The following is a 14274-nucleotide window of genomic DNA, read 5'->3' as shown; positions in this document are numbered from 1 at the left end:
TGTTATATATTATGAAACAATTCTACAAAATATCTTTACTGCTGAACAAAAGCATTTGCTGTAGATAATGGTTTAAAAATCCCATTCATATCATACATAATGTCTAATACCAAGTCGTTACATTATACAGATAAGTGGTGTAAATTTTGTTTTAAAATACCAACAACTTGATTCCATTTTAGGCAATTATTACACATCTGTTTCTATGCATTATAAATAGCAATATGTGGTGAAAAAAACGCTATTGCCCCACGGCTATATTCGTATCAATAATCAAGCGATATCACTTGGTAATCGATACAGCTAGTGTACCTCCAAACAAAAGTAGAACTTACATCAAATGAAAACTTTATACGCCCTATTCATTAAAGACTATCAAGCATTAATCGATAAATACTGAATGTTACCCAGTGGTAATGCCTCGGTTCGGGAATTCGAAAACCGATAATCGCTACCCTTCACGGAAGACCCTGAGAGTTATTACCATTACTATTTGTCCGTCGTCGTTCGTTAACTTTTTCAAACATTTTCTTCTCTGAAACTACTTGACATAATGTAACCAAATTGTGCATGAATGTTTCTTTAGAAATTTTAAACAATCCTTGCATGGGAATTTTTGATCTTGCAGAGAGTAATCAAGGGAACCAAGGTTATAGCGGTAATCAAAAGAATGTAATCCAGGGACAAAGACCAGACATGGAAAACAGACACACACAACAAAGAACATAAAGTAACTAAAATCATACATACAAAGTAACAAAAGTAAATGCGCAACTCGGATTCCACTAAAAACTGGGAGCATGGACCAGATGCACCGGTAGGGTAAGCGTCCTCTGCTTACATGAAACATGCCGCCGATACTAAAAATTGACCATAAGGGTCAATTGCCGAATTTAGGATTAGTTTGGTTTTGGCTACAATCTGGCTTGGCGTAAAATTGCTCAGCATAATGAATTGATCTATGCTGATATTTTTAGAAAGATCCGTACATAGATGAATGAGTTATGGACCCTGAAATAGATTTGCTTCCCTAATTTACATTTCATCTTTGAAAATCTTCTCTGAAACTTGTGGATGGATTGAAGCAAAACTTAGCATGAATGTTATATATAATATTTTAAACAATCAGTGCATGGTATTTTTGATCCGGCGAAAACATGGCGGCCGTTATTAAAATAGACCATAGCGGTCAAATTGCGGAATTTTGAACATAACTAAAAAACATTTGAGTTTAAACTAATCTTGTTGGGAATAAAATGGTTGTGTTGGACCCATCCTGAATGTTTTTAAAAAGTCTTGATAACGGATGAATGAGTAATGGGTCCTGAAATAGATTTTCCCCCGAATTTGACATTTAAAACTTTGAAAATCTTCTCCTATGAAACAACTGAATGGAGTGAAACAAAAAGTAACATAAAATGTACATAACATCTTTAACAACTTATGCGTGGGGATATTTTGTCTTGCGGAGATCGTGACAGCCATTACAAAAAACATATAGGGGTCATTTATTGTCATAGGTCATTTGCTGAATTATATAAATAACTCAAAAACAGTGGTTTTTGGCTATAATCTGTCACATCAGAGAGAACAAAATTGTTTAGCACGATGAGTTGGACCTATGCCGAAATTTTCAGATATATCTGTAGACAGATGAATGAGTAATGAGCCCTGTAATGGATTTTTTCCCGAATTTAAAACTTTCAACTTTGAAAATCTTCTCCACTTAAATTGCGGGATAAATGGAAACAAGACTTAGCATCAATGTTATATATAATATCTTAAACAATCCGTGTGTGTGGATTTTCGGTCTTGCAAAAACATGGCCCCCGTTATTAAAATTGACCATAGGGGTCAAGTTGCAGAATTATACAAATAACTCAAAAATATTGGGGTTCAGCTAAAATCAGTCATGTCAGAGAGTAAAATTGTTCAACGTGATGAGTTGGGTCTATGCCAAAATTTTCAGAAAGATCTGTAGACAGGTGAATGAGTAATGGGCCCTGGAAAGGATTTTTTCCAAACTTCACACTTCCAACTTTGAAAATCTTCTCCTCTGAGACTACTATCAGGATAGACTGTAACAAAACATGACATAAATGTTTGTTAGGATATTCAGGGAGTAGGATATAACACTCTTTGTCGGAAAACATGTTCACCATTTCTAGAAATTAATATTTTTTTAAAATAACTTGAAAACCAATGTGCTTAGCCACGTTTTTACGGGGTAAGAGTTATCAGCATGTAATGACGGTCCTATACAGAAATTTTCATGAACACCTGTTGATTGATATTGAATTTATTGCACTTGAAGAGTTTAAAAATGACTATGCGAGATTTATTTTGTAATATGAAAACCTGGTGGGTAACTAAGTAAGGTCAAGAATCCACCTTTAGAAAGCTAAAAAGACTGGTTTTGACCAGGTGAGCGATCCCGGTTCTCTAGAGCCACTAGTTTGTAAATTACTGTAATTTCGTGCAAATTGACCAAATAACAGCGTTGATACCCTTTTGTGTTTGGAATTCTTTTTTCAACATTTCTGGTTCCGTCAAATAATCTTAAATTGTGACTATCCTCATTTCATTCTACAGAAAATTATGATTCAGTTTATTAAATGAGAAAACGCTGATTTAACCAACACGCACCCACAGGCTGAATTACGAACCCTGTACTTCAAAATATAAAAATGATTTCGATGAGCAAGCTCTTTGGGAAAGAATAAACTAATGGGATGAAATTGTTTTTTTTTAATTAAATGCAGTTTTATATGTTACTTTCCTAGTAGATCTTATTCCTAGATTGTAGTCATGCCTATTAATCTATTAGGGAATAAATGTAACAACATGATGTCATGTATGCAGATTAGAATCTTTGTTCAGCTTCCATATAAAATATATTTCAAATTTTTGAAAATTCACACTTATATAGCACTCTTTTTAATGATATTTTCGTGCGGGAAAAAAAAGCATGAACATTGCCAGGTAAATCACTCAGAACAAGTTTCATGAGGATCGGAAAGGGTAATAATAAAATCGGGGGAGGCAGTTTTCATAAAATTAGATAATTTTGTTAATAGTTTGAACCAAAACTACTAAATGAAACAGACTGAACGCTCTAGATTTGTTCAAAATATGCTTATGATTGAACAGAGCTAATGTTCTTATTTTTAAATGATAAAACTCTTTATTCTTTCACACCAAATATTAAACAATTAGTATTTACCGCGTACGCAAAATAAATTAAGCACAAATTTGAGTGCACTTTTGTGATATCACTGAAGAAAAGTGCAAATTAAGAAGATAGACCTAGGGTAAGGGACCCAGCTCTCAAAAATCATAGGAAAGTTTGTATTCAGTATTTTACAACGAATTAAGAGCCGGCCGGGCAATGCAAAGTAGTAAACCTTATATAAGATTTTCAAATCAATTAATATATGCATGTAGCATATAGATGATATAAAGTCTTCTTCAATTTCAACTTAAGGTAGAAGCTTCATAACACATTGGCCTCAGGGAAAGTGACATTGGTGGTGTGTAGCCTGAATTTGAGAACTGTCCACTTGTTTATATATTGTTATAATTATTCTTCTTCATGGGGATAAAATTTTGTGGTCTTGTCTGTGTAAATGATTTCGTGGATTATTTTTTATGGTAATGTTCTCTAACTCAAGTCTCTGATTTGCCGTGTTCTTCGTATAAACTGTGCGGTTCCAACTTAATCTCGGTAATACATATATGAGAATCTTTTGTTTGATTTTTTTGATAGCCATTTATCAATAAAAATAATTATGATATTTGTTCCTTTCTTCTCAACTACAGTTAATCAAGTGGATGAACGGATTAGTAATTATTGTTTTCACCTTTTTAAACGATCCATTTATTAAATGGGAATTAAATAACAAAGGGCTCGATTGTGGTGGTCAGAATAAATAACAAGATGCCAGCAATGATGAGAAAGGTGAGTGTTTTCACTGATCTATGTATAGAAAGGTACATGTCACTGATGTTATTTTTTTTAATAAAACAATTTTGCAAAATATTTAACTGCTTAACAAAATTTCTTTGTTTTACATTAAGATTAATACCAAGTCGTTACATTATACGGATTAGTAGTTCAAAGTCGGTTGTTTTCAAATACAAACAATTTGATTTCGTTTATAACAAGGCAATTATTACAAAGCTGCTGAAATCAATTATTAGTATTCATATGTGTTAAAATAAGGATTAACAACAAAATTACCGAACACTTATCAGATCCATAATCAAGTCAAGTCCAAATTAAATCTAACAAAATAGATATTACACCACTGGAACAGCTGGTACCGGAATGGTCCTGATTTGGTGTAAGCATTTCAAATGAAATAGTGGGTTAGATCTTGGTTTTACAGCGCGCCAAACCTTCCTCATTCACTGCGGCTTGAATGAACCGATGGTAACTAAAAAACATTTGGATGCTATAGTATCATAGCTGATAAATCAGTGGTCTCATCAGCAATAACAATAATTTACAACAATTTATTAAAAATATAACCCCCTGAAGATACTCGTATCAATAATCAAGCAATTTCTGTGTTATCAATACAGCTACTGAAACTCTAAGGCAAATAGAAGATTTTATATAAAATGAAGACATATTAACCGATAAATACCGAACGTAACTCAGTTGTAAATCCAGGGAACTGGAGATTCGAAACTCTCTTTTTGTAAAAATGGTTCTTATTATACAAGATTTAATAAAAATAGCAGCTTTGATACCCTTTTCTCTTTGAAACCCCATTTCAACATTTCTGGTTCCTTCACTAGCATAAAAGAGCATTTTTATAGTTTTCATATAAAAGTTAATCTTATTTTTTATAGATATATAAATGGCAAAACAAAAACAAGTATTTTTAATTATTGAAGTAGAGGTATGTATCATCACTAACATAAATACTTTTTGCAGACCTTTATTCTCACAAAAACTACATTTTCGTCTTTTTCATCGTTTTTTTTTTATATATATCTGCGCTAAATTCAAATAACGCGCCTTAAGTTTTTTCACTTCGTTGTTGATGTACTGAATGCATGAATGCTTTCATTTGTTTACAATATCATTAATCCTGAGATGCAGGTTAAGAGTTAGATGTGTAATAAATTAGAAGACAATATACTTTAAAACAAAATTGACTATTTCTAAAACTATTTGAGTTGTTGTACGGTTATTTGATAGTTATAGTTAGTGCATATTGCTGTTATAAACCAAATAGTCAATAATTATAAATGAAAATTGTGTATCAAACTCATAACATTATACAACGAGAATGGATATTGTGAATATGTCAAATAGAAATAGTCTCACCGGCATGACAGATGTCAGCCCATGGCCACCAACGGGTTTTCTTTGAACTACAAGGAAACCCTCACAGGACAGGCTACAGCTAGGGCAAAACAACATTATGCATATATATAGCAAGCCAAATAGTTGCCCAAAATACCCCCAGCAACATAAAAGTAAACTGCAATGAAACGTAGCAATACACACAGAGGCTAGAAATTCCTAACTTGTGACAAGCGCAAAAAAATTGCGGCGGGTTAAAGTACTTCGGTGTGATCCCAAACCCCCCTTTTGAATCTGGCCAGTTGGAAACAAATATTACACATCTAAATCAGTTTAAATTGCTTTAAAGTCCCTTGTTTAACAGAATTTAAGAAATTCATTATACGTTACACAAATGAACAAACAAAAGACTACCAAAAGCTAAATGACATACCAGCTCCAGAATAGTTCAAACTACAAAAAGTTTTGTCCTCATCGTTATATATTATATCAATCTCTATTCTTTACATTATGTATAGACCTCTTTTGCTTCAATTTTTAGTGTATGAACTATTACTGCATTACTACCTTTAAGTGCATCTTCGTACTGTACATTCTGTAGTTAAATCTGTTATCGTCATGAGAGTGTTTGCCTTCCTGTAAAGCACGTTATTACGGCTACTATGTGTTCTTTGCTTATATCTAATACAGTGAAGAATGGTGTTTGCTGTGGAACCAATTCACCTTTTAATACGACTCCAAGTAAATTGCAGTCGTCTAATGGCAGCTATTGGTACCATGTTATCGTCTGCATCGTCGTGTGGCGTCCGTAAACAATTAAGTTATCAGAAACAAAATTGTTCATGATATTGGGGACTTAAAGTGTATGGATTTCTGGTAAATTGTACCACAAAGTGTCATACCTTCACCGAAAGGCTGGGATTGAATTTTGGGACTTAACTGAAACCTTACATGAATCAAGGGTCACTTTATTTCTGGTCAAATACTTGTCTTGTGTCCAATTTTTAATAGGAATCCAACTTTAATCCTGTATCAAGCTTGAATAGTATATTGATACTTGGCCTAACTGTTCAGGGACATGTGCGGTCGAATCAATCTGCTACTGCTCCAAGCAAAGCATTTTATAACTTTCATTATTTTGTTCCATTCTTTATGGTATAAATATTGAAAACAAAAATTTCAATATTTAATTATTGCAATATTAGACCCAAAAAAAAGAGTGATGAAGGTTTACTATTGTGTCTTAGTAAAGACAACACTATTACATACAAATATTTACAAAAAAATGTTTTATTTTGTTTTAATGTACTTAAAAACGTAATTACTGCAATTACTAGATTAATATATCATATATGTATTTCAGATGTTAAGAGTGATTTTATGTAACCACCAAAGAATCCACAAATTAATAAGAAATGGCATCTCTAAGAAATTTCTCATTTTCCTACTAAATATTCCCCTTGGAATAGTAAATACTTTGAGCAGTATAATGATTTTTAAAAATATGTTTTGTTACCATAGCAACAATATTATGGTTTTTCCATTTGTATTGGCAAAATTTACAGAACAAACACAATTTTTGCAATATTTCATTACTTTATTCTGTTCAAATAGCTAAATGAATAATTAAAATGATAATTTCAATGAAAACATATATGTTTAAATATAAAATGTATGATCATTCACAGTGCTCATAATTTTAAAAATTACTATAATAGGCAAAGTCTAAAACAGGAATTTCTTAATTATGCATTTTACGATTTTTTGCTGAAATTGCAACTTTTAAAAGTTTCACCTACAAAAAATGCGACTGAGAAAAATCTGGAAATTAATGTCAAATATAAAGTTGGTCCTATAGATCAAAATATTAAAAAAATGGCTCGGGTATTTTTTTCGTTTAATAGTAACGGGTTTTGAAAATTGGGCAATTTCTCCCCTTTTGAAAAAAAATGCATTTAACCAGTTCACCATCGTATTTGGTTGCAAAACTTTTTGCATTTGGTTTAGATTTAAGTTTTATGACTTACATATACCATATAAGAGTCTTCTATAAGTTTAGTTTTTTTTATGTAAAATTGCTATTTTTGTTGAAAAAACACTGATTTTGAGAAATAATTGATATAAAATTATAAAAAAATTCAAAAAATAACAATGGGAAGATTAAGAAGCAAACATTATACTTTTGTTTGGTTATGTTGCACTTATATATTGTATATTGAATTTTGAATTTGTTTTTGTTGTGTTTGTTTTTTGGGGTTTTTTTTGTGGGGGGGGAAGGGATGGGTAAAAGTGTAGCCATTGTCCCCCGCCGCCACATGAAAGTTGGATATATAGTAAGTTGATAAAGTTCAATTACTCCCGTAAAAATGGTCAAATCAAAATGGCCGTAGTATATGATGACGTACATATGGTGACAAACAATCCTATAAAATATAAGCAAAATCTGTTCAATGGTTTTCGAGGAGTTGCTCCCACAAAAACATTCCTACGTTATCCAATAAAAAGTCCATAAAGTCCCATAAATCCCGTAAAAATTGGTTGAATAAAAATGACAGTATGATTTGATCAACTACATATAGTGGCAAACATTTATACGAAATTTCAGCAGAGTCTGTTTAGTGGTGTCCGAGGAGATGTGTAAACAAAAAAGTTCCTATGTTGTCAAATATGCTAAGTCGATAAAGTCCCATAACTCCCATAAAAATTGGTTGAATCAAATGGCAGTATATGATCAACTACATTGTACATATGGTGGCAAACAATTACATTGTATACGAAATTTCAGCAAAATCTGTTTAGGGGTGTCAAAGGAGTTGTGTCCACAAAAACATTTCTATGTTGTCCAACACCCTAAGTCGATAAAGTCCCACAACTACCGTAGAAACTGTCAAATCAAAATGGCCATATGATATGGTCACCCACATAAGGTGGCAAATAATCCTACGAAATTTCAGTAAAATCCGTTCAGTGGTTTCCGAGAAGTTGCGTCCACAATGTGTTCCTATGTTGTTGTGTGCATGAAAATGATAAAGTCCCATAACTCCTGTAAAATTGTCAAATCAAAATGGTGGCAGATATGATCAACTACAATCCTTTCAGTGGTTTCGGAGAAGTTGCGGACGGACACAGACCATTACGTAGTCCCTCCGTCGCGTTGCGGCTGGGGACAATAAGTTGAATTCAACTAAATAATGTCTGGCTTACTCTCTTATTAGAACTAAGTAATAAACTACTTGTAAACTGTCAATTTTAATATATTTCTAAAAATATATTGTTGGGAATTTTTCATATTTGCCTATGATTAAGGTCACATATTCAATAAAATTACTGTTAAAGTGTGTGTGATATCAGTTACAGTTTATACAAAGTATAGTTTTCTAGGAAAAAAGGTCTAAAAGCAAATCATAATTTGCATTGTATGGCCTATTGATAATTTGTGTTCCACTCCATGACAAGAACAATAAAATGAGAAGATATGGAATCATGCCAACCAGACACAAAATCCCCAGAAATTAGAATGTCATGAATAGAAACCGTCGTAAAGCCTCCAACAAGTATCTTACCACTGTACGCAAATCTGTGAACTGCCCCTGACAACAAGTGAAAATTAACATGCGGACCAGAAATACACATTCCGGGCCTACCTAACGAAGACTGTGCTCATAGTAAACACTTAAACAAATGATAGACAACAACAAGTACTTACATAGGCTCCTGGCTTAGGACAGGCACACACTGAGTGTATGGCAGAGTTGAACATGTTTGAAGCTAGCAACCTGCCCCCTTACAAGCATCTATGTCAGAAGAACGACCAACATATAGACAAACAATAAAATTCAACTACGAAAAGACGCCAATTCTGTACGACAAAGCTCAAGACAAGTACGGTAAATAAAAAAATAAAACATCATAAAGAGCTCTATCAACAGAATGCCCGCTGTTACTGACAGCTAGCATAGGCAGTCTAAACAGTTGATCATAAAAAGATCAAACACTGTAGTCCTAACTAAAGTACCACACTTCACATCAGTCTGATAAAATCAGACTAATTATGATTTAATGTTTTCACAATCAGAGAGGACCAAAATGTGAGATCCGGTAATACCCGAGCGGAAAACTAAAGGAAACCAATTTCCTATTAATTCGTTTTTGCTTTTCTTAAAAAATCGATCAAAGTGTCAACATTTTTACCAATAAACACCATTTGTAAAGATTGAACCAAAATTTCAAATTTATACCCCTGAATAAGAGATTTTTAAGCTAATTAGAAATATCATAAGGGCTACTTTTGAATTTTGAAGCTTTATAAACAACATTACCATAAAAATTAGGATCTGCAATATCAGTAAATACAAGGTTTCTACATTTGCAGTTAAATTTTATAACCAAATGTCTATATTTGTGGAAAAAATTATAAAAGGTTGTAACCAACTTGTAGCAAATTAGAGTTTGATCACTATGGAAAACATTAGCAACTAACCATAATTGTTCATAATTGAATGAAGTTTAGTCAACATACACTCTTAAACTTATTTATTTATACTGGATTCGGAAACAAGTTACATTAACTTATATCAATCCCTCTCCAGTTGGCATACAGTTCAGCTAACAGTAAATTATATTCTATATAGATGCAAGTTTTGAATATACATGGTTTACAAGAAAATAAACTGTTAACACAGAAAAAAATGTCAAAGTCGATGAACCGTGACTGCGGGGGCATATGCCCAAAATGACAATAAATGTGAATCATTCTGATGCTAATGCATCTACTTACCAAATATCAATGACCTAGCATAAGTAGTTCATGTTAAATAGATACAAGAAAAAACTCTTTCATTGGTAATATCAGGTGAAACGGAAAAAAATGTCAAAGTCGATGAACCGTGACTGCGGGGGCATATGCCCAAAATGACAATAAATGTGAACCATACTGATGCTAATGCATCTACATACCAAATATCAATGACCTAGCATAAGTAGTTCATGTTAAACTGACACAAGAAAAAAGTCTTACAATTGTGGACAACGCCGCCGCCGCCGGAAACACCATACCTATGTCTCGCTTTCCGCGACTTTCGTCGCAGGCGAGACATAAATGAGATAAAAGATGCCATTTATCACATTTCCATGTTTAGCTTTCCCATAGTGATCAGACTTTCATTTACTCTTATCAGGTGTACAATAAGTATATTTCTCTCTATATGACCCAACTTTCTATGCATCACTAAGTAAATCGTTCTGAATGTCAGAAATTGTCTGCTCCCTCACAGCCTCATTCTTGCGGCAGTGCCTAGAAAAAAAGCTAGTAATCTGCTGTGGGGTTAGTCATGCATGTATTTTACAATTAACTGACTTGTTTTAATGCACATTCAATATGAGCTTGGGCTATCAATTTATGTTAAACTTAGCCCTATCAACTTCGCAAATATTAGTACTAGAGTGATATATAATTGTAACCTTGCATAATAACATGTCTAGTGAAGTATGTCATCATAAGCTTTTATTTTATGGTTTAGTGATTTGTAAAATCATTTAAGAGGGTTTACATCTATGACAGCTTACATTTATAAAATCATGATCACTATGAAATGAAATAATGCCTGTTATCACTGTTACACCACACAAGTGAAAAATGTATGTTTATTCTTATATCTGTATATTTCACCCTTCAGTGATTTGTAGATGAGCTTACATGTTCAGTCCAAAATTCTGCAATTATTAAATGATCCATCATCTGCATATATATAACCCATTACAAACACCAACATGCATATACCTTGCATTCAGCAGGTTCAACATATTCATCCTCACATTCCCTAGTTTTACTACTAATCTTCTTTCTACAGTTTGCACAAGTCGCTGACAAATATAAAATTCCTAAAATTAATATAGCAGCTTCAATATGTATAAACACTGCACAAATTTTGAATGGTACATGTTCAATACTTATATATGCACCTTTAGCAGCATAACTTTTGAGAAAAAACAAATGACTAAGTTAAAAAAAAATAATTTGAGTCAAAATCATAATTTTCAAAACTTTGAATATCATTCACAACTTTTGTTTTCTCATACACACAAACGCAAAACATTACAGTTCATACATACATGTATAATAAAGACTCTTTTCCAGTGTGCTGAATACCAAGGCATACGTGTTTCTGGTGTTGGAACACCGCCCTCCCTCTTAGAGACTAATGTATATGAACCTCAGAGACATGAACAGTCTTGAAATGGTAGAGTAGATACATGTATGTTCATATACAAAATTATTTTATTGTTTTATTCAGTCTGGCAAAACTCTGTGTCTGTGATAAGATGGAGTACATTTTGTACTGTGTCAGCCACAAAAATACACCATGAACCCAATTTTTGTAGGAAAAGGGATATTATATGTAAATACCAATACATGTGCATGTATATCAGATAAAAATCATTTTTACACTTTTTTCATATTATTTCAAAACAAAATCATAGTTATTTTTGAAAAGTCTGATGTAAGTGAAGCAGATCAGAATATCTACATATACGGATGCCCATTTGTTTCGGGGGGGGGGGAGAGGGGCTTGGCATTTTGTTTTAGTAAGAAAATCTATATTCAGTAGTCATGGTATATGCTACAAGAATGTTTTCGGTCTAACATTCATTTCTGGCAAAATTTTTTTTTCATTTCTGTTTACAGGTGAAAAAAAAAAGATAGTGGACAACATTTATTTTTTTTTATTCCACCGCAGACCACATTATTTATTTTTCGAGAATATTTATTTCTAAAATCTGCTCCTTTGATTTTTTTGGTGATAATTACAGAAAGTTCCATCTGATCTATAATTACTAAATTATACTGGGACCCTCTATCGGTCTTATTACTCCCAAATGCATGTGTTTAAGGTTCATCTGAATGAATTGAAAAATATGGCCGTTTTTACTCCACAAAATTTACTCTGTGTACAGACAAACCTGAGCATCTAGAAAAAATTCAGGCATAGCTGGCCCTAGATATGAAAAAGATGCATCACTTTAACATAAAATTAAATAAAAAACTGACCTGGTATTTGCTGTCCATTTTTTTCCAATATGCAACAGATGACTAAAATAAACAATCACCCGAGTTTAACTTGAGATGGTCCACTTGATTACGCAGTATAAATCACCTATTAGTTTACATCTGGGTGTTGTCTTTCAATTGAAAAGTATTTAAAGTTAAAAAAGAACTCACTTCTCTGTATGTGGAACATCTCAAATCTTTTACCCAACTTAGTTTATTTTTGCACCCTCTGCAGAATTGATAAAAATGCGCAAAGGAATCAATTGAAGATTTTGATAATCTAAAACTGAAAATGAATTAAAATTTTAATCATCTAGATGCAGCTATTCTTCAAATGTTTCCTAAAAGCACAGGATTGTCTGTAAAATTTGTGGTGTAATTGAGGCCATTATCGCAAAAAGGTTATAATAAACCTTAATGATAATGGTAAAGAGACCTTTATAATAATATTCAAATGCTAAAACTACTTACGAGTTCCAACAGGAAGAACAATGCCGTAGTTATCTCGAATGGTGACAACATTTTCAAACGGCAACATTCTGTCCCTTTTCCGTTTAGATCGTTCCGTTGGTAAAATACTACATGCAGATGCAACATTAGCTTCAGGATGTGTGTTTAGATGCTGGGGTATTTCGCAATATGATCTTCTGCTTCGCTTATTATTTCTTTGCAAGATATTTGCAAAATGTGAAGCACAAATTTTCCAATGACTTTCAAACAAGTTTTCAGGCAAAAGTCCACATTCAGTGAATATTATTTTAATGTCTTCCTCAGAATGCCTTTTCAATTGAACAACATCCTCTGAACACACTACAGAATCAATAAGATATTTAAAATTAAAAGTCATTCTTTTTTGTAAACAAACATCTTCTTCAAAAAGCAGACGACTTTTTATAGCCTCCTTTTTAGAGAGTGAACTAGATGAAAAAGAAAGATAACTCTAATTTGAAACCTATGACTAGGTAATAAACATAGGATAAGATATGTAAATATTCTGTACTCAAAAATGTTAGAAAAGTACATGCTTTATTAAATCAATCCATAAATGTGAGAAAGGGGTCAGTTTGGGGTTAAGTTATACTTTTTGGCATTTTCCAGAGATAAGCAGCATACCAATGGTGTCACACTACACCATCTGATTTTTTGCAATATCTTTTTTATTTTAAAATTGCCCATTCTGATTTTTTAAGATTACTTTTAAAACATATTAAATATTGTAAAAACAAGATATCAGGAATTTCCTTCGTTGCATTTTGAAATAAAACATGTCTCAACTTGGTGTCATTTCGACTCTAAATGACATTGAAAGTGATACAAAGACAGTCATAATAAAGATAGTAAATTAATAAATCAATTGTATTCCTTTAGTTACTTAGTTAATTATATCAAGATCATAATAGAACACAAAAAATGGCAGATAAACAGATTTGGATGGTTTTTTTTTATTGAACAATACAGATATAACAAATTTCACCAAATCTGTGAAGACCATAAAGAATTAATGCCGTTGCTATGGTGACACGATTTTTTTATAGCAATGCATACCATTTTTTAAATATTTATATGATACACTATTATTGTGCAATACTTAATTCCAAACTTGTAATGTACCATTTCTGCTTAATTTTGATGGTTACATAGAATAGCTCTTAAAAACTTATTCAAATATGCACAAGTTCCTCTGATCCTTTCTAGAAGTTCGAGGTACGACGAAAAAAGATATACAGGAAATATTTCAGGCAAGAAAGTTTCATTATGCACATGTATAGAACATGATTATCAAATAAATTGGGTTTTTTTTTCTAGGATTATATCTTATTCAAATATCTAGCAATATGGTAAATATTGATTTTGTTTTATTCACTGAAAAATCCAGTAGTTGCTTTCTATTGTAGTATGACATTTAGGA

General features: G+C 32.3%; 1 long non-coding RNA gene across 1 annotated transcript; it reads right to left on the bottom strand.

Annotated features, from left to right (window-relative positions):
- Positions 1-10903: 10903 nt before the first annotated feature.
- On the bottom strand, positions 10904-13188 carry LOC148626210 (uncharacterized). Its single transcript, XR_015920000.1, has 2 exons — positions 12837-13188; positions 10904-11179 (listed from the first exon to the last, which is right to left on the bottom strand). It is a non-coding gene; the product is annotated as an uncharacterized LOC148626210 (long non-coding RNA).
- Positions 13189-14274: the final 1086 nt, after the last annotated feature.

This window comes from Perna viridis, chromosome 2 (assembly GCF_037379345.1).
Source record: "Perna viridis isolate PV_CMFRI_1.1 ecotype Kerala chromosome 2, ASM3737934v1, whole genome shotgun sequence".
Classification (NCBI taxonomy): Eukaryota; Metazoa; Mollusca; class Bivalvia; order Mytilida; family Mytilidae; genus Perna; species Perna viridis.
Note: the sequence above shows the minus strand (reverse complement) of the source record. Positions and strands in the feature narration are given on the sequence as shown.